Source organism: Neomonachus schauinslandi, chromosome 3, assembly GCF_002201575.2.
Source record: "Neomonachus schauinslandi chromosome 3, ASM220157v2, whole genome shotgun sequence".
NCBI lineage: Eukaryota > Metazoa > Chordata > Mammalia > Carnivora > Phocidae > Neomonachus > Neomonachus schauinslandi.
Window position 1 is genome coordinate 148,892,929 of NC_058405.1, and position 20,379 is coordinate 148,913,307.

General features: G+C 38.8%; 1 pseudogene; it reads left to right on the forward strand.

Moving 5' to 3' along the window:
• Positions 1 to 2,022: 2,022 nt before the first annotated feature.
• Positions 2,023 to 2,158, forward strand: LOC123324342 (annotated as a pseudogene).
• The last annotated feature ends 18,221 nt before the right edge of the window (positions 2,159 to 20,379 follow it).

Consider the following 20,379-nt stretch of genomic DNA (forward strand, 5'->3'; position numbering starts at 1 on the left):
GAGAAACAGTGATATAAGACATCTGTTGGACATGGCTTGAGTTAGTCACTCAAGGTATTGACAGTTTCTTTTTTTTTTTAAGATTTATTTAGTTGAGAGAGAGAGTGTGTGTGTGTGTGTGAGCACAATCAAGGGGAAGGGCAGAGGGAGAAGTAGACTCCCCACTGAGCAGGAAGCCTAATGTGGGGATTAATCCCAGGATCCTGGGATCATGACCTGAGCTAAAGGCAGATGTCCAACCGACTGAGCCATCCAGGTACCCCCGACACATTTCTTTTTAAGATTTTATTTATTTGAGAGAATTTTTTTTTAAGATTTTATTTATTAGATGTTGACAAGTTTCAACATTAGATTCTACTATATTTCTTTTGATGATGCCATTTCTTTGCGAAGTTGTTTTTGGTGGTTGCTGGGATAAAGAACAACTATTTCATGAAAATCAATGAAGAACAGGAACAGACCCACTAGACACCATACAAGTCAATATGAAGAATTCAGCTAATATTAACATAAGAATAAAAAAAAAAAGGAATTCAGCTAAAATGTCCATGAATTGCTAAAAGGCAAATATGAGCAAGAATGAGAGTATAAAACCTCTGGAAGCCATAAAGAGAAGGGAAATCCACAACCACCAGTGCTCACAAGTAAAGTTTGAAGCAAAGCAAGATATCTGAACAAGCATTTCTCATGGTGCAGGCCTGGGGGAAAGACAAAAGCCTGAAGGAGGAACTCCTTGAAAAGCACAGACAAAGCTCAAGAAGAAATATATAATCTGAACAGTCCTATATCTATTAAAGAAATTGAAATAATAGTTTTTTTTTAAACTCTCCAACAGGCACAGATAACTTCACTGGCAAATTCTACATAACATTAATAGAAAAAATAATATTAATCTTATAAATTTTTCCAAAATACAGAAAGGAAGGAACACTTCCCAGCTAATTTCATTAGGCCAGCATTACCTTGATACTAAAATCAGGAAAAATAAGCTGCAAAGAAAATACAGCTTCAGACCAGCAGCACTCATGAACCTAGATTTTTTAAATCCTCAACAAAATACTAGTAAGTTACATTTAAAGTATATTAAAAGGTAATACATCTCAACCAAATAGAACTTATCCCAGGAGTATAAAGATGGCTTAACATTTAGAAATTTAATTCATTATAACAACAGACTATGGAAACACCATATGATCACCTCAAAGAAAGCATCTGATAAAATTCAATATTCATTCAACAAACTCAGTTTTCTCAATTTGATTTTAAAAATCTACAAAAGTTCCTATTGTTACTATCACACTTAATGGTTAATGACTGATTGCTTTCCCCCTAAGATTAGGAACAAGGAAAAGATGTGTGTTCTCCCTCTCCTAGTCAGCACCATACTAGAGGTTCTAGCCAGTATAATCAGACAAGAAAAATAAATAAAACTGTTTATTCACAGACAACATAATTTTCTACATAGAAAATCCTGAAGTAGCTACAGAAAGGTTTCTAGAATAAGTGAGTTTAGTAAGGTCACAAGACACAAGATCAATCCACAAAATCAATCATATTTGCATATATTAGCAATGACCAATTGGAAAATAAAATAATAACCAAAACCTACCATTTACAATACCACCAAACCCCATAAAATATCTAGGCATAAATAGGTGCAAAGGTATGTATTGCCAAATCAGTGCAAAATATGTATGTGGAAAAATAGAAAATACTGATGACATAAGTAAAAAAGACCTAAGTAAATGGAAATATATACTGTGATCATGGACTTGAAGACTCAATATTAGTTATATGTCAATTCCTAATCTTGATCAGGATCTCTTCAGTGCTATTCTAATCAAAATCCCAGTAGAGTTTTGGTAGAGATCAACAATTGGTTTTAAAATATATATGGAAAAGCAAATAAGCTAGATATAGTCAAGACAATTTTAGTAAAGAAGAACAAAATTGGAGAACTCATCCTACCTGATCTTAAGTCTTGCTGTTGACCTATGGTAATCAAGACAGTGGACAGTGGGACACAAGGAGGAGGTGTGGTATTCTCTAGTGAGCATGAAGCAGCTCTAGGTGTTAATTTCTGCAACTGCATTTCGCCACTGACGACCGTTCTTCTCTTCCTTTGGGACCGTAAGAGGGAGAGGATGCAGTCTGAGTGGTTTCTGAAGAAAAAAAAACAAAACAAAACAGTGTGGTACTGGAGAAAGGATAGATATTAAATAAGTGGAATAAAATTGAGTCAGTAATAGATTCATATGTACATGAACAACTGATTTTTTATAAGGTTTTAAAAGCAATTCAGAATATAAATAGTTTTCAACAAATAGTACTGGAACATTTGGATATACATAGCAAAAAAAAATGAAGATCGATCCATATTTCATGCCCATTATAAAAACTGACTCAAAATGCATTATAGGACTAAATGTAAAATCTCAAACTATTACACTTCTAGAAAAAAAACAATAAATAGGACTTCATTAAAATTAAGACCTGCTCTTTGAAAGACACTTGAAGAATAAAAAGATAAGTCATAAACTGGGAGAAAATATTTGCAAATCACATATTTGACGTAGGACTTATTCGGAATATATAAAGAACACGCAAAACTCAATAGTAGGACACATACAACCCAATTTAAAATCAGAAGATGTAAATTGCTCTAGGTAGCATTGACATATTCACAATATTTGTTCTTCCAATCCATGAGCATGGAACGTTTTTCCATTTCTTTGTGTCTTCCTCAATTTCTTTCATGAGCATTTCATAGTTTTCTGAGTACAGATTCTTTGCCTCTTTGGTTAGATTTATTCCTAGGTATCTTATGGTTTTGGGTGCAATTGTAAATGGGATTGACTCCTTAATTTCTCTTTCTTCTGTCTTGTTGTTAGTGTATAGAAATGCAACTGATTTCTGTGCATTGATTTTATATCCTGCCACTTTACTGAATTCCTGTATAAGTTCTAGCAGTTTTGGGGTGGAGTCTTTTGGGTTTTCCATGTAAAGTATCATATCATCTGCAAAGAGTGAGAGTTTGACTTCTTCTTTGCTGATTCAGATGCCTTTTCTTTCTTTTTGTTGTCTGATTGCTGTGGCTAGGACTTCTAGTACTATGTTGAATAGCAGTGGTGATAGTGGACATCCATGCCGTGTTCCTGACCTTAGGGGGAAAGCTTTCAGTTTTTCCCCATTGAGAATGATATTTGCTGTGGGTTTTTCATAGATGGCTTTTATGATCTTGAGGTATGTACCCTCTATCCCTACACTCTGAAGAGTTTTAATCAAGAAAGGATGCTGTACTTTGTCAAATGCTTTTTCTGCATCTATTGAGAGGATCATATGGTTCTTGTTCTTTTTCTTATTAATGTATGATATCACATTGATTGATTTGCAGATGTTGAACCAACCTTGCAGCCCTGGGATAAATCCCACTTGGTCGTGGTGAATAATCCTTTTAATGTACTGTTGGATCCTACTGGCTAGTATTTTGGTGAGAATTTTTGCATCCATGGTCATCAGGGATACTGGTCTCTAATTCTCCTGTTTGATGGGGTTTTGTCTGATTTTGGGATCAAGGTAATGCTGGCCTCATAAAACGTGTTTGGAAGTTTTCCTTCCATTTCTATTTTTTGGAACAGTTTCAGAAGAATAGGTATTAATTCTTCTTGAAATGTTTGGTAGAATTCCCCTGGGAAGCCATCTGGCCCTGGGCTATCAAAATAACATCAACTTTTTTCAAAGAAAAGGGACAAATAATCCTAAAATTTGTATGGAACCAGAAAAGACTCCGCATAGCCAGAGGAATGTTGAAAAAGAAAAGCAAAGCTGGTGGCATCACAATTCCAGACTTCAAGCTCTACTACAAAGCTGTCATCATCAAGACAGTATGGTACTGGCACAAAAACAGACACATAGATCAATGGAACAGACTAGAGAGCCCAGAAATGGACCCTCAACTCTATGGTCAAATAATCTTTGACAAAGCAGGAAAGAATGTCCAATGGAAAAAAGACAGTCTCTTCAACAAATGGTATTGGGAAAATTAGATAGCCACATGCAGAAGAATGAAACTGGACCATTTCCTTACACCACACACAAAAATAGACTCCAAATGGATGAAAGACCTAAATGTGAGACAGGAGTCCATCAAAATCCTAGAGGAGAACACAGGCAGCAACCTCTTCAACCTCAGCCACAGCAACTTCTTCCTAGAAACATCACCAAAGGCAAGGGAAGCAAGGGCAAAGATGAATTATTGGGACTTCATCAAGATAAAAAGCTTTTGCACAGCAAAGGAAACAGTCAACAAAACCAAAAGACAACCGACAGAATGGGAGAGGATATTTGCAAATGATATACCAGATAAAGCGCTAGTATCCAAAATCTATAAAGAACTTATCCAACTCAACACCCAAAGAACAAAGAATCCAATCAACAAATGGGCAGAAGACACGAACAGACATTTTTCCAAAGAAGACATCCAAATGGCCGACACATGAAAAAGTGCTCAACATCGCTCGGCATCAGGGAAATCCAAATCAAAACCTCAATGAGATACCACCTCACACCAGTCAGAATGGCTAAAATTAACAAGGCAGGAAATGACAGATGTTGGCAAGGGTGCAGAGAAAGGGAAACCCTCCTACGCTGTTGGTGGAAATGCAAGCTGGTGCAGCCACTCTGGAAAACAGTATGGAGGTTCCTCAAAAAGTTGAAAATAGAGCTACCCTATGACCCAGCAATTGCACTACTGGGTATTTACCCCAAAGATACAAATGTAGTGATCCGAAGGGATACGTGTACCCCAATGTTTATAGCAGCAATGTCCACAATAGCCAAACTATGGAAAGAGTCACGATGTCCATCAACACATGAATGGATAAAGAAGTTGTGGTGTATATATATACAGTGGAATATTATGTAGCCATCAAAAAACCCCCGAAATCTTGCCATTTGCACCGATATGGATGGAAGTAGAGGGTATTATGCTAAGTGAAATAAGTCAATCAGAGAAAGACATGTATCATATGATCTCACTGATATGAGGGATTCTTAATCTCAGGAAACAAACTGAGGGTTGCTGGAGTGGTGAGGGGTGGGAGGGATGGGGTGGCTGGGTGATAGACATCGGGGAGGGTATGTCCTATGGTGAGCGCTATGAATTGTGTAAGACTGATGAATCACAGACCTGTACCTCTGAAACAAATAATACATTATATGTTAAAAAAAAAAAAAAAGATAGCAGGAAGGGAAAAATGAAGGGGGGGAATCGGAGGGGGAGACAAACCATGAGAGACTATGGACTCTGAGAAACAAACTGAGGGTTCTAGAAGGGAGGCGCATGGGGGGATGGGTTAGCCTGTTGATGGGTATTAAAGAGGGCACGTATTGAATGGAGCACTGGGTGTTATACACAAACAATGAATCATGGAACACTACATCAAAAACTAATGATGTAAGGTATGGTGATTAACATAATATAATAACATAAAATTTAAAATAAGGAGAAGATTAGAATAGGCACATCACCAAAAAAGATAACAGATGACAAATAAACACATGGAACAAAAATGTTTGACATCACTAGCCATTAGAGAAATGGACATTAAACCACAATGTAGTACCACCACACACTTATTAGAATGGCTACTATAAATAATAAATGGCTACAAACATAAAATTACCATATAATCTAACAAACCCCCAACAAAATATTTACCCAAGTGAAATGAAACCTATATTCACACATACATTTCGTTAATGCTCACAGAGGCTTTATTTGCCATCACCCAAAACTGGAAATAATCCAAATATCACTCAACTTGGAATATATAAACAAGCCATATTACATTCATACAATGGAATATGACTCAGCAATAAAAAAACACTTTATTGATACACACATCATGAGAAAATGTTAAATATATTTTTCTAAGTGAAAGAAGGCAGATTTGAAAGACTGTATGTACAATTCCATTTACATGACATTCTGGAAAGACAAAACTATAGGAACAAAAAACAGACAAGTGGTTGCCACAAGCTGGGGGTGGAGCACAGGGAATTCACTAGAATAGAGCAACTTTTGTGCATTTTGATTGAAGTGGTTGTACGACTATATGAATTTGTTAAAATTCAAAGACAGGGGGCGCCTGGGTGGCTCAATTGTTAAGTGTCTGCCTTCGGCTCAGGTCATGATCCCAGAGTCGTGGGATCGAGCCCCGCATCAGGCTCCCAGCTCAGTAGGAAGCCTGCTTCTCTCTCTCCCACTCCCCCTGTTTGTGTTCCCTCTCTCGCTGTGTCTCTCTGTCAAATAAATAAATGAAATCTTTTTAAAAAAATTCGTAGGACAGGACACTAAAAAGTATGAAATTATACGTTAATTTTTTTAATGAAAATAATTGTCTATAGAGGGAGGGTGGGAAATACTATGGAAGGAACAGGAATAGAAGTAGTCAAACTTCTCTGAATACCGTGTTTTGTATACTTACTTTGGAACCATGTAAATTCTTATATAATTATAAAACAAAATTTTAAGTTTCATAAAGCATTATCTAAAGATCTATCAAGAGAAACTATCTGGGGGTGCCTAGATGGCTCAGCCATTGAGCATCTGCCTTCGGCTCAGGTCATGATCTCAGAGTCCTGGGATTGAGCCCCACATCAGGCTCCGCAGGAAGCCTGCTTCTCCCTCTCACACTCCCCCTGCTTGTGTTCCCTCTCTTGCTGTCTCTCTCTGTTAAATAAATAAATAAAATCTTTAAACAAAAAAAAAAAAGAGAGAGAGAGAGAGAGAAACTATCTGAAATTACTTTAAAGCATAGTAACTTAACTATACATATTTAGTGAGATATTCCCCAAAGGCAAAAACAACTCATATTATTGGTAGTAGTGTTGGTATTTTTATTCTAAGACTGTAAGATTAACGAGGCTAACTTAAAAATCTACAGTCATGAATTAAATTGTGAGCTCTATGTGTTAACTGTTGGGGTTTTTTATTCCATGATGCTTGATGCTTCAGATATCTATATTATAAAACTTGTCTTTCTAGATGGCATGTAAGATTGTGTCCTTAGAGATGAACTGGGTCCTCAATTACAGGAGAGCTTTTAAAACTTTAATTCCTGGAAAGCTTATAAATGACTTCTCTTTGAGTATTCTATATCCAAGAAAGTCTCAATGTAGTTTATGTTTCTTCTTTTTATCCAAGTTTTGTTCAAGTTGTCCTTTAGGGAGCTTCATAACACTCTTATAATGCAGGTGCTTATTATTATCCAATTTTGTGGATGAGGAAACTGAGGCACAAGCTCTTGAAACTTGTTCAGTGAGTTAGAACCCATCTAGTGAATTAGCAAATCAGAACTATCTCAGATTTAGAAGGTAGGATTCCACATTTTAGACTAGAACTTACTTATCCTGGGGTGTTGAGTATTTCCTAACTACATGGAAGAGGAAACAATGAAATACCATAGGACTTGTTAATGCTGTTGCATTTTGTTTAGTTTATCAATAGGGATCAGATAAACTTTTATGATGAGGCCCTTTAATCAGAATTTATAATTTTAGAATCATAAGCATAAAAAGTAAAGAAAAAAGTGAGATACTATAGAATAGCTCAGAAACAGAGCTTATCACTCTAATAAAGGGCTATAAAATATTGCACTAGTTTCAGATAGTTGGTTTCAGGAACATTTAGTTATCAGTAAGGATACTCCTTTCCCACCAGTTCCTCTCTCGTTCTTTCCTTAATATCCAACCTTCTTCATATATCACAAGGGATATAATATTTAAATTACTACACTTAGGAAATTTATGAAATATTTTATATTTTTTTAAAAAATAAAACTTATTAATAAAAAATTCCTAAATTGAAAAAATGAAAAATGGTTCAGGGTCCTGTGAGTTTCATGATAGAAATTTTCTTTTTTTTTTTTATGATAGAAATTTTCATGCCAAGCTAAGATGGCAGAGTAATAGGAGAACCCTAGGCTTGCCTTGTCCCTCGAACATGGCTAGATAAATATCAAATTATTCTGAATATCAAAGAAATCAATCTGAGGACTGACAGAATGAACTGCACAACTAGAGGGAGAGAAGAGGCCATATCATGTAAGGTAGGAGGTAAAGAGACATGGTTTGGGGGAGAAATGGATGGTGGGGTGCTGTGGAGGGGAGGTGGCCCTGGTCAGGAGTGGAGGGGGAGAGAGAGAGAGAGGAAGAGAGAAAGGAGCACCCAGGGGATTGTACAAGGAAAACACTTTCCCAAAGCCATTGACTGGGAAAATGAGAGGTACTGATTTTCGTGAGTTTTTACAACCAGCAGGGCCCAAAGACTGGAGTTTGAGAAGTCCACATTGTGGCAGGTGTGGAGGCTGGCAGGCATAGCAGTGTTCCTGTGGAGAAGGAGGGCAGATGGTGGTGGGGAGGGCAGACTGCGCAATTTGAGGATCCCCTGGGCAGCACTGGGAGAGACAATTCCCCCTTCTTGGAGTGCGCCTGGGAGAGGTGGCATTGCCTCTCCAGGGACAAAAGAGCTGACAGCTGCCATTTCCTCCCCCACCCCTCAGCATAGGGACAGAGGCACCTACTGAGAGCGGCTAACCTGTATACTGGTTCTTTGTTGTGCTTTACTACAAAATCCACCCACTTACACTTTGGTGCAACTGCCCTTCTGGGACAAACTACACCAGCCCCAGTATGGCTGAGTCCCTCCCCAGGGGACTAGTGCAGGTTCCCCCCACACCAGGTCCTGGAAGTTTGGAGTTTTAAAACTCAGCCAGCCTCTCTGGGATAGAGCCCAAGGTTCACTGTGCTGGCAGGCAGGCAGACAGCCTTAGACACAGACAGGGCAAAGGCAGGGACCTGAGGAACACTTGGGACACACAAGGGGAGACTGTTGGCTCTTCTGAGAGGGTTTCTTGGACAGCGGTGGGCACAAATTCTCCTCTCCGGGATGAGGGAGGAGGCTGGTGCCATTTCTCTCCCCTGCCCCTCAGCATAAACTAACTTCGATAAGCAGCACAGTGCTAATAGCAGCAGCTCCTGCACTCTGCTAGTATTTCTTTATTAGGGCAGGTGTGCCTGAGAACTGGAGCAGTGAGGCCCTCCCCAAGAAGAGCAGCACAACAACCCCCACCCCACACACACACACCCACACACACCTCAACTGCCCAACCCCACCCCACCCTGCACACACCACATCTACTGACCATAGAGTTCTGCAAAACTTCAGCTCTAGTGGAAATAGCATCAGGTCTCTTTTAACAAGAAGATCAAAACACACCTAGTTAAAACTTGCCACACTCTGGCCAAGGTCCAAACACTCCCCACTGCAGGCAAGGGGAAACTCCACAGAGGACTGACTTGAGGGAAAGAGCAGCCAAAACACATCAGCAGAGTGCACAGATCATACATGAGGGACACTTCCTGAAGCAGCAGACCCTGGACAGTATATGACCTCTTCTTAATAAAATCATTACTCTCAGGAGCAGGAAACATAACAGGCTTTCCTAGCACACAGAAGAAGACAAAGACCTAGACAAAATGCCAAGATGGAGGAATTCGTCCCAAAAGACAGAACAAAAGGTCATGGCCAGGGATCTAATTGAAACAGATATAAGTAATATTCCTGATCCAGAATTTAAAGGAACAATCATAGGGATACTAGCTGGGCTTGAGAAAAGCACAGAAGACACTAGGGAGTCCCTTACCACAGAGATAAGAGACCTAAAAACTAGTCAGACCAAAATGAAAAATGCAATAATCAAGATTTGAAACCAACTGGATGTAATAGCCACAAAGACGGAAGAAGCAGAGGAATGAATAAGTGATATAGAAGATAAAATTATGGAAAATAATGAAGCTGAAGAGGGAAAGAAAATACTAGATCACGAACATGGACTTAGGGAAATCAGTGACTCTGTAGCATAATAACATTCATATCATAGGAATCCCAGAAGAAGAAGGGAGGGGAAAAGGGGGCAGAAGGTTCATTTGAGGAAATGATAGCTGAAAACTTCCCTAATCTAGGGAAAGAAACAGACATCCAAATTCAGGAGGAACAGAGAACTCCCATCAAAGTCAACAAAAGAAGACCAACACCAAGATATATCATAGTTAAATTTGCAAAATATAGAGATAAACAAAAAATCCTAAAAGCAGCAAGACAAAAGAAGTCCCTAACTTACAAGGGAGGACAAATGAAGTTTGCAGCAGATCTCTCCACAGAAACTTGGCAAGCCAAAGACAGTGGCATGATAAATTCAATGCGTTGAATGGGGAAAACATGCAGCCAGGAATACTCTATCCAGCAAGGCTATCATTCAGAATAGAAGGAGAGATAAAGAGTTTCCCAGACAAACAAAAACTAAAGGAGTTCGTGACCACTAAACCAGTCCTGCAAGAAATATTAAAGGAGACTCTTTGAGTGGGAAAGAAAGAACAAAAGTGACAAAGACTAGAATGGAACAGAGAAAATCTCCAGAAACAACAACAAAACAAGTAATAAAATGACACTAAATTCATATCTATCAATAATTACTCTGGATGTAAATGGACTAAATGCTCCAATCAAAAGACATAGGGCATCAGAATGGATAAAAACACAAGACCCATCTATATGCTACCTACAAGAGACTCGTTTTAGACCTAAAGACATCTAAAGACACCTGAGATTGAAACTGAGGGGATGGAGAACCATTTATTATGCAAATGGATGTAAAAAGAACGCCAGAGTAGCAATACTTATATCAGACAAACTAGATTTTAAACCAAAGACTGTAACAAGAGATGAAGAAGAGATGATTATATTATAAATAAAGGGATCTATCCAACCAGAAGCTCTAGTGATTATAAATATTTGTGCCCCCAACCTGGGAGCACCCAAATATATTAAAAAATAACAAACATAAAGGAACTCATTGATAATAATACAATAATAGTAGGGGACTTTAACACCCCACTTACATCAATGGACAGATCATCTAAGCAGAAATCAACAAGGAAACAATAGCTTTGAATGACACACTGGACCAAATGGACTTTAGAGATATATTCAGAACATTTCCTCTTAAAGCAGAATACATAGTCTTTTCAAATGCACATGGGACATTCTCCTGAATAGATCACATAATAGGTCACAAATCAGGCCTCAACAAGTACAAAAAGATTGAGATCATAGCATGCATATTTTCTGATCACAGTGCCATGAAACTTGAAGTCAACCAAAAGAAAAAATTTGGAAAGACCCCAAATACATGGAGGTTAAAGAACATCCTAGTAAAGAATGAAAGGGCAACCAGGAAATTAAAGCAGAAATAAAAAATACATGGAAAGAAATGAAAATGAAAACACAGTGGTCCAAAACCTTTGGGATGCAACAAAAGCACTCATAAGAAGGAAGTATATAGCAATACAGGACTACCTCAAGAAGGAAGAAAAATCTCAGATACGCAACCTAACCTTACACCTAAAGGAGCTAGAAAAAGAATAGCAAATAAAGCCTAAAACCAGCAGAAAAATGGAAATAATGAAGATTAGAACAGACATAAATGATATAGAAACAAACAAACAAAAAACAGTAGAACGTATCAATGAAACCAGGAGCTGGTTCTTTGAAAAAATTAATAAAATTTCTTAGACTTATCAAAAAGAAAAGAGAAAGGACCCAAATAAATAAAATCATGAATGAGAGAGGAGAGATCACAACAAACACCACATGGGCACATGCCAACAAATTGGGCAACTTGGAATGAATGGATAAATTCCTAGAAACATACAAACTACCAAAAGTGAAACAGAAAAAATAGAAAATTTGAACAGACTGATAACCAGCAAAGAAATTGAATATGTAATCAATAATCTCCCAAGAAAAGTCCAGGGCCAGATGGCTTCACGGGGGAATTCTACCAGACATGTAAAGAAGAGTTAATACCTATTCTTCTCAAACTGTTCCAGAAAAATAGAAATCAAAGGAAAATTTCTAAACTCATTCTATGAGGCCAGCATTACCTTGATTCCAAAATCAGACAAAGACCCCACTAAAAAAAGACAACTACAGGCCAATATCCCTGATGAACATGGATGTAAAAATTCTCAACAAAATACCAGTAAATTGAATCCAACAATACATTAAAAGAATCATTCCCCATGACCAAGTGGAAATTATTCCTGGCTTGCAAGGGTGGTTCAATACTCACAAATCAATCAATGTGATACACCACATTAATAAAAGAAAAGATAAGAACTAAATAATATATTATATGTTCAAAAAAGAAGAAGAAGAAGATAGCAGGAGGGGAAGAATGAAGGGGGGGAATCGGAGGGGGAGATGAACCATGAGAGACTATGGACTCTGAAAAACAAACTGAGGGTTCTAGAGGGGAGGGGGGTGGGGAGGTGGGTTGGCCTGGTGGTGGGTATTAAGGAGGGCACGTTCTGCATGGAGCACTGGGTATTATGCGCAATGAATCATGGAACACTACATCAAAAACTAATGATGTATGGTGATTAACATAACATAATAATAATAAAAAAAAGAACTATATAATCCTCTCAACAGATGCAGGAAAAGCATTTGGCAAAGAAAAGCATCCTCTTGATAAAAACTTTCAACAAAGTAGGGATAAAGGGAACATACTTCAACATCATAAAGGCCATATACAAAAGACCCACAGCTAATACCATCCTCAATGGGGAAAAACTGAGAGCTTTTGCTCTACAGTCAAGAACAAGACAGGAATGTGCACTCTCACCACTGTTATTTAACATAGTACTGAAGGCCAAGCCTCAGCAGTCAAACAAAAAGAAATAAAAGGCATCCAAATCAGCAAGGAAGAAGTCAAACTTTCACTATTTACAGATGACATGCTACCATATATAGAAAACCCAAACGAATCCACCAAAAAATTGCTAGAACTGATACATGAATTTAGCAAAATCAACATACAAAATCTGTTGCATTTCTGTACAGTAATAATGAAGCTTCAGAAAGAGAAATCAATGAATCAATTCCACTTACAATTGTACTAAAAACCATAAGATACCTAGGAATAAACCTAACTAGAGGTAAAAGATCTGTACTCTGAAAACTAGAACACTTAAAACAGAAATTGAAGATAACACAAAGAAATGGAAAAACATTCCATGTTCATGGATTAGAAGAACAAATAGTGTTAAAATGACTATACTACCCAAAGCAATCTACAAATTTAATAAAATCCCTATCAAAATACCAATAGCATTTTTCACAGAGCTAGAACAATCCTAAAATTTGTATGGAACTACAAAAGGCCCTGAGTACCAAAGCAACTTTGAATAAGAAAAGCAAAGCTGGAGGCATCACAATTCCGGACTTCAAGCTATATTATAAAGGTGTAATGATCAAGACAGTATGGTACTGGCACAAAAACAGACACATAGATCAATGGAACAGAATAGAGAACCCAGAAATGGACCCTAACTTTATGGTCAACTAATCTTTAACAAAGCAGGAAAGAATATCCAATGGAAAAAAGACAGTCTCTTCAACGAATGGTATTGGAAAAATTGGACAGCAACATACAAAAGAATGAAACTGGACCGCTTTTTTTCACCATATACAAAAATAAATTCAAAATGGTTGAAAGACCTAAATGTGAGACAGGAAACCATCAAAATCCTAGAGAAGAACACAGGCAACAACCTCTCTGACCTCAGTAGCAACTTCTTACTAGATACATCTGCAGAGGCAAGGGAACAAAAGAAAAAGTGAACTATTGGGACTTCATCAAGATAAAAAGCTTCCAGACAGTGAAGGAAACAATTAACAAAACTAAAAGGCAACCAATGGGATGGGAGAAGATATTTGCAAATGACATATGTGATAAAGGGTTACTATCCAAAATCTACAAAGAATTTCCCAAACTCAACACTGAAAAAATAAACAATTCAGTTAAGAAATGGGCAGAAGATATGAATAGCCATTTTTCCAAGGAAGACATCCAGATGGCTAACAGGCACATGAAAAGATGTTCAACATCACTCATCATCAGGGAAACACAAATCAAAACTACAATGAGATATCACCTCACACCTGTCAGGATGGCCAAAATTGACAACAGGAAACAACAGATGTTGGCAAGGATATGGAGAAAGGGGAACCCTCTTACACTGTTGGTAGGAATGCAAACTGGTGCAGCCATTGTGGAAAACAGTATGTAGGTTCTTCAAAAAGTTAAAAACAGAACTACCCTGTGATCCAGCAGTTGCATTATTAGGTATTTACCCAGATACAAAAATACTGATTTGAAGAGATACACGCACCCCGATGTTTATAGCAGCATTATCAACAATAGCCAAATTACGGAAAGAGCCCAAATCTCTAAGGACTGATGAATGGATAAAGAAGAGGTGGTGTGTGTGTGCGCGTGTGTGTGCATGTGTGTGTGTGTGTGTGTTGGACTATTACTGAGCCATAAAAAAGAATTAAATCTTGCTGTTTGCAACAACATGGATGGAGCTAGAGTCTATTATGCTAAGCAAAATAAGTCAGTCAGAGAAAGACAAATACCATATGATTTCATCCATATGTGGAATTTAAGAAACGAAACAGTTGAATATTGGTGGGGGGAGAAGTAAACCATAACAGAAGCTTCTTAACTACATAGAACAAACTGAGGGTTGCTGGAGGGGAGGTGGGTGGGGGATGGGTTAAATGGGTGATGGGTATTAAGGAGGGCACTTGAGATGAGCACTGGGTGTTATATGTAAGTGATAAATCATTAAATTATACTCCTGAAACTAATATTACATTGTATGTTAACTAACTGGAATTTATCTTTTTTAAAGATTTAACTTATTTGAGAGAGAGAGGGAGCATGAGTAGGGGGATGGGCAGAAGGAGAGGGAGAGGGACAAACATACTCCCTGCTGAGCACAGAGCCCCAAGAGGGGCTCAATCCCAGGACTCCGAGATAATGATCTGAGCCAAAGTCAGACGCTTAACTGACTGAGCCACTAGGCACCCCACTAACTGGAATTTAAATAAAAACTTGAAACTACAAAAAAAAGTAAACAACAACAAAAAAAGAAATTGTCATGCCTTGATAAAAATTTTCTTTAGTTGAACTAAACACTTTAATTAAACCATGTAACTTGTAGAAAAAAAGCTAAAGCTCTATTATAGGTTTATATTCATAGGTAACTCTACCTAGTTATATTTTGTCTTCATTTACTTAACTCTTAAGTAAAATTACAGTTAATTCAAATATTAGTAGCAGTGGTATGATCATAATTTCTGTTCTCTGAACACCAGTCTCCTAAGTTCTAACTGCCCAACTTCCTCCATATTCTCTCACCAACTCCCTCTTCCCCTGTCCCTTATATAAATTCTTTCTTCTGCAAAAGCCACCTTCTGCCCCTTCTTTCAAGAAGCCTCAACTACACAGGCTCAGCTGCAGAGGCAGCCACACGTATGACAACAGTAAATCAGCAGTAAGTACAGCTTTAGTCATCCAGAAGTTAATCTCAGCCTTGCATACTCAACTTCCACTATAAAACCATTGGAAGCTATGGACACATATCCATGTATTGTTTTGTTTTGTTTTACTAGGGCAAGCCAATAACCACAGCATAGCAATGCTTTTAATACTAAAACAACAGCACCTACAAGCAAACTAACTTATAAATTGAACTAACTTGAACTAACTTCTTTGCTTGCTTACACTGTGATAATACAAATAGAATTTTCCTGGTAGTTGCTTCACAAAGAACGAAAAAAAAAAAACTTAAGACACCAAGGTAGAGTTACACTGTTACCATAAACAGATTTTGAGTAACAGCTTTGTAAAACTTTATTATAGCTAACAATCAGAAGTAGGGTTAAAAAACCCAGCTCTGCATTATAAGGAGGGCATTCTATAAAGAAACATTACCAAATATATAAATATATATTACTAATACATCATTTAGACTTTATTTGTTCCTATTGATTCACTCAGATGGACGCATTTCTGCATGTTTTAAAAGCACCTAAATGCAAGTTTTGTAACAATAAATGCCTAATCACTTTAAAATTCTCCAGATACTAAACATTTCATAACTTTATTCAATTGACTTAGCCATTCACTGTAATCTACCTCACAGAGATGATTATGTTTAACCTTGCTTCTTCAATAATGTAGAACAGAACTTTTTAAGCATATCCTTAGTCTTGAGAATCAGGTGAACATATCACAGAAGTTATGGAAGAAGTTAATTTTAATCAACCTTTTTCTTAACTGTCAGAGATGGAAAGATGCATGGGTACCATAAAAAGCATCTTCCACTGCTGTCATTCACAAGCCACACTGAGCCCTACATTGTAAGACAGTACCACCAATAATGAAATGTTCAATCCAGTTGGTACAAGAGCCAGGCCCACCTAGAATGAGGTGTATGAGATACCTAGGGTGGAAAATCTAAAGAGGTGCTCACTGCAGTGCCCTGAGAGTGCATGCATCCTTAAATTTTGCCCCGAGGTGTCTCATTTGTCTTACTCTAGTCCCTGTCCTGCACAGGAGCCCCAAAGTGATGCTGGCTGTGGGAGCCAAGAGTGCCCAATCTCCACATTCCATAGCTGAAATTAAGTTGCAGAACCAATCTTCTCTCTAGTTGAAAGGGTTTACTCATCTCCAGCCCAGTGCTTGGAGACTCAGCCATTTCCCTTAAGTGACCAAGATTAGGCTGGTGTACTTCTCTACTAAGACACTATCTCCTCCCCCCAATGCCTGTATGATAAGACCCAGTAGTCCCCCTTCCAGATACTAGAGCCCTGCTTATAAACACCCGTCCACTATTTCAGGCCTTGTTACATTCTGACGGAATTCCTGATGCAAATCACCTACTTAGATTACAATACTACCTCTCCCTTGATTTTACCTCTTTGTTATTTAGAGTCTGGCCAAAATCCCACCCCATGCGATTTCCAATATTGTCTCCTTGCTAAGACCACCCTTTAGCCTGCTGTCTAGGCTCCTTAAAAGTCTGTGGCTCGGGGGCGGAGCAAGATGGCGGAGGAGTAGGAGACCTGGATTTCGTCTCCTCTCAGGAATTCAGCTGGATAGGGATCAAACCATTCTGAACACCTACAAACTCAACAGGAGAGCGAAGAAAAGAAGAGCAACAACTCTCTCATCAGAAAAGCGACCACTTTCTGGAAGGTAGGACGTGCGGAGAAGTGAATCCGAGGCGATATTCGGGAGGAGAGACGGCGGGGGAGGGGCCTCCGGCGGCCGCTTCTGGCAAGTGATAGAACCACGGAGCACAAAATCGAACTTTTAAAAGTCTGCTCCGCTGAGGGACGTCACTCTGGTGGCTAAGCAGGGAGTGGATCCCTCCGGGACAGTGTGGTCTCAGGACCCTCGGGGTCACAGAAAGACCGGGGGTGCCTGAGTGTGGCAGAGCTCCCAGGTCACAGAGCAGGGAAGCCGGCTGCAGAGGCAGAGCCCAGGCGCGGGCTCTCAGCTCGGGGTTGCCATAAACCGAGATCCGCGGCACAGTCGGGCCCCTGCTCCTCCAGCAGGGACCCAACAAGCGGCAGATCCGGGGAGACTCACCTTTCTCCCCCGGGAGGAGCCGCGCGGGAGTGCACCGCAGGGATCTGCTGGGTTTGGAGACTCCACCCGGGGTCGGGTGCCAGGGATAGAAACGCGCGGTCACAGGCCGGGTGAGCACGGAGTGCAGCCGGAGACCGGGGAGACGGGAGTGACTGACGGCTTTTCTCTGGGGGCTCACTGAGGAGCGGGGCCCTGAGTTCTCGGCTCCTCCGGGGCGGAGATTGGGAGGCCGCCATTTTCACTCTCCGCCTCCAAAGCTGTACGGAAAGCTCGCAGGGAACAAAAGCTCCGGAGAGCAAACCCGAGCAGATTACTTAGCCGGGAGGGGGCAAGGGCGGGGCAATTTCGCCTCTGGCAAAGACATTTGGAAACCACGGCAACAGGCCCCTCCCCCAGAAGATCAGCAACAACAGCCAGCCAAGACCAAGTTTACCGATCAATGAGAACGGCAGAACTCCAGCGCTAGGGGAATACTGCACATAGAATTCATGGCTTTTCTACCATGATTCTTTAGTCTTTCAAAGTTAATTTTTTTTTAACTTTTTTTCTTTTTCTTTTTTTTTTTTTGAGTTTTTCTTTTTTATTTATTTATTTATTTATTTATTTGAGAGAGAGAGAGAGAGAAACAGCATGAGAGGGGATAGGGTCAGAGGGAGAAGCAGGCTGCTGAGCCGGGAGCCCGATGTGGGACTCGATCCAAGGACTCTGGGATCATAACTGAGCTTTTCTTTTTCCCTTTTTCAACCAACATCTTATCAATCCCTTTTTTTAAAAAAACATTTTTATTTTTCATTTTTAGAGTCATATTCTATCCCTTCATAGTAGTTACCTGTATTTTTGGCATATATATATAAGTTGTTCTCTCCTTAAAATTTTGAGATAGTTTCTTCCAACAGATTAAAATATACCCTAAATCTCTAGTATATGGTTTTTTCTACTCCCCTGCTGATCACATTCTCTCCCTTTTTTTTTTCTTTTTTCTTTTTTTAAATTCTCTTCTTTCTTTTTTCAAACAACTTCTAATCAATTCCTTTTATAACATTTTTTATAATTTCCATCTTTACAGTCATATTCCATCCCTTCATCATATTAACCCTTATTTTTGTACATATATAAGTTATTCTTTCTTTAAAATTTTGGGAGGCACTTTCTTCTAACAGACCAAAATACGCCCCAAATCTAGTGTGTGGCACTGATCTATATACCAGCCTGATCATATTTGAGCACATTCTGGTTTTTTGTTGTTGTTGTTCTGTTTTGTTTGTTTTTATCTTTTTCTTTTTCTCTTTTTTCTTTTTCTTTTTTCTCTCTTTCCGTTTCTTTTTCCACTGCTTCAGGTCTTTTCTGATTTGTTTAGAGTATATTTTCTGGGGACGTTGTTACTCTGCTAGCATTTTGTTCTCTCATTAATCTATTCTCCTCTGCACAAAATGACAAGATGGAAAAAATCACCTCAACAAAAAGAACAAGAGGTAGTACCAACTGCCAGGGACCTACTCAATACGGACATTAGTACGATGTCAGATCTAGAGTTCAGAATCATCACTTTAAAGATACTAGCTGGGCTTGAAAAAAATATGGAAGTTATTAGAGAAACCCTTTCTGGAGAAGTAAAAGAACTAAAATCTAACCAAGTAGAAATCAAAAAGGCTATTAATGAGGTGCAATCAAAAATGGGGGCGCTAACTGCTAGGATAAATGAGGCAGAAGAGAGAATCAGTAATAGAGAAGACCAAATGATGGAAAATAAAGAAGCTGAGAGAAAGAGAGATAAACAACTACTGGATCACGAGGGCAGAATTCAAGAGATAAGCGATACCATAAGACGAAACAACATTAGAATAATTGGGATCCCAGAAGAAGAAGAAAGAGAGAGAGGGGCAGAAGGTATAATGGAGCAAATTATAGCAGAGAACTTCCCTAATTTGGGGAAGGAAACAGGCATGAAAATCCAGGAAGCACAGAGAACCCCTCTCAAAATCAAAAAAATAGGTCAACACCCCGACATCTAATAGTAAAACTTACGAGTCTCATAGACAAAGAGAAAATCCTGAAAGCAGCTCGGGAGAAGAGATATGTAACCTACAATGGTAGAAACATTAGATTGGCAACAGACCTATCCACAGAGACCTGGCAGGCCAGAAAGGACTGGCAGGATATATTCAGAGCACTAAATGAGAAAAATATGCAGCCAAGAATACTATATCCAGCTAGGCTGTCATTGAAAATTGAAGAAGAGATAAAAAGCTTCCAGGACAAACAAAAACTAAAGGAATTTGCAAACACGAAACCAGCCCTACAAGAAATCTTGAAAGGGGTCCTCTAAGTAAAGAGAGACCCTAAAAGCAACATAGACCAGAAAGGAACACAGACAATATACAGTAACAGTCACCTTACAGGCAATACAATGGCACTAAATTCCTATCTTTCAACAGTTACCCTGAATGTAAATGGGCTAAATGCCCCAATCAAAAGACACAGGCTATCAGACTGGATTAAAAAACAAGACCCATCGATATGCTGTCTGCAAGAGACTCATTTTAGGCCCAAATACACCCCCAGATTGAAAGTGAGGGGGTGGAAAACCATTTACCATGCTAATGGACACCAAAAGAAAGCTGGGGTGGCAATCCTTATATCAGACAAATTAGATTTTAAACCAAAGACTGTAATAAGAGATGAGGAAGGACATTATATCCTACTTAAAGGGTCTATCCAACAAGAAGATCTAACAATTGTAAATATCTATGCCCCTAACATGGGAGCAGCCAATTATATAAGGCAATTAATAACAAAAGCAAAGAAACAC